This window comes from Piliocolobus tephrosceles, unplaced genomic scaffold, assembly GCF_002776525.5.
Source record: "Piliocolobus tephrosceles isolate RC106 unplaced genomic scaffold, ASM277652v3 unscaffolded_38887, whole genome shotgun sequence".
NCBI classification, from domain to species: Eukaryota; Metazoa; Chordata; class Mammalia; order Primates; family Cercopithecidae; genus Piliocolobus; species Piliocolobus tephrosceles.
Genome location: NW_022323072.1, coordinates 1 through 1,370, shown reverse-complemented (window position 1 = coordinate 1,370; position 1,370 = coordinate 1). Strand labels below are relative to the sequence as shown.

Sequence of the window (1,370 nt, the reverse complement as noted above, 5' to 3'; positions counted from 1 at the left end):
TTTTTTTTTATAAAGTTTATATAAATATAAACATTTGTCTTTGAATTTTAATTTATTTTGTTTAAATTCGGGCTGTTCAGAATTATCTTGTTGTAAATTCATAAACTGTTTTTTAAGATATTCTTTACTGTTAGTAAGACAGAAATATGTATTCAATAAGTATAATATAGAGCTGTAATAAGTTTCAGCATAATTATTATCATCAAGGTGTTTATCTTTTAATAAATCACAACTTGTATTTATAATTTGTAAATATTCATGACACGAAATGACATGCTTTATAAGATTATAAATTTCTAGTAAATCTTTTTCTTGTATGTTTTTATTTTTTGCTAATATGAACGTTATTTCGGGTTCATTTCGGTTTGCTAATATTTTAATTATTTCTTGTTTAATATCGGGTAAATAAATTAATTTTTTTTTATTATATTCTTCATTTTGAAAATTTATGCCTTTTCTTTTATATTTAACATTTTTTCTATTTTTACCACAGTCATCACATGTTTTATTATTAGTATAATCTACTGTAGAATAATTAAAACAGTCGTCTGGAGAGATATCATATTGAGCTAACAATCTATCGTATTTTGTGTTTAATATATTTCTTATACGTGCCTAATAATTAAAAAAAATTGACAATAAAAATGACAAGCAATAAGTATGTAAATGTATTAAACTGTGGTATATATTTTTTTGAAAAAAAAATGCTACGCATGCAACATATATAAAAAAAATAGTAAGAAGTATTAAAATTTTTTACTTTGTCTTTATAAGTCCATGCCCATAAAAAAAAAAAAGTGATAAATACTTTAAAAGTTTTGATAAACATTATTTTTTTTCACATACAATTATATAATAATGTTTATTAATTTTTTTTGAATAGTTTTATGCGTTATATACATTTTGTATAATCTTCATAATTTCATATTTTTCATAATTTTTTTATTTTTATTTTTTATTTTTTTTTTTTACTCATATGTGACGATATATATTTTTTTACAAATGCATCGAATGTTGTGCCATCCTAAAAATAATTTTTGTTCATAATAGAACAAATATACTGTTAAACCTTGCAATAATGACGTAAAAAGTTGTAATAAAATTTTTTTTATAATTAAAAAAAAAAAAATGAACAAATAATTTAATAACAAAAAAGAAGAAAAAAATTGCTATAGTAAATGTATTAAAGCAGAGAACGACATTTTCTATATTGTTAGAACATGTTTTTACTATGTAAAGTACTTTTGTTACATGAACATATCATAGTTATTATAAAAGAAGTATTATTTTGTGAAAAGGTAAAAAAAATATAATGTTTATTATGGTATTGGCAAAATGAAAATGGCGAATTAAACATAAATTGCATGGAT

General features: G+C 20.1%; 1 long non-coding RNA gene across 1 annotated transcript; it reads right to left on the bottom strand.

The window, feature by feature from the left end:
* Positions 1–481: 481 nt before the first annotated feature.
* LOC113223122 lies at positions 482–811 on the bottom strand. Its single transcript, XR_003308617.1, has 2 exons — positions 761–811; positions 482–615 (listed from the first exon to the last, which is right to left on the bottom strand). It is a non-coding gene; the product is annotated as an uncharacterized LOC113223122 (long non-coding RNA).
* Between the last annotated feature and the right edge of the window lie 559 nt (positions 812–1,370).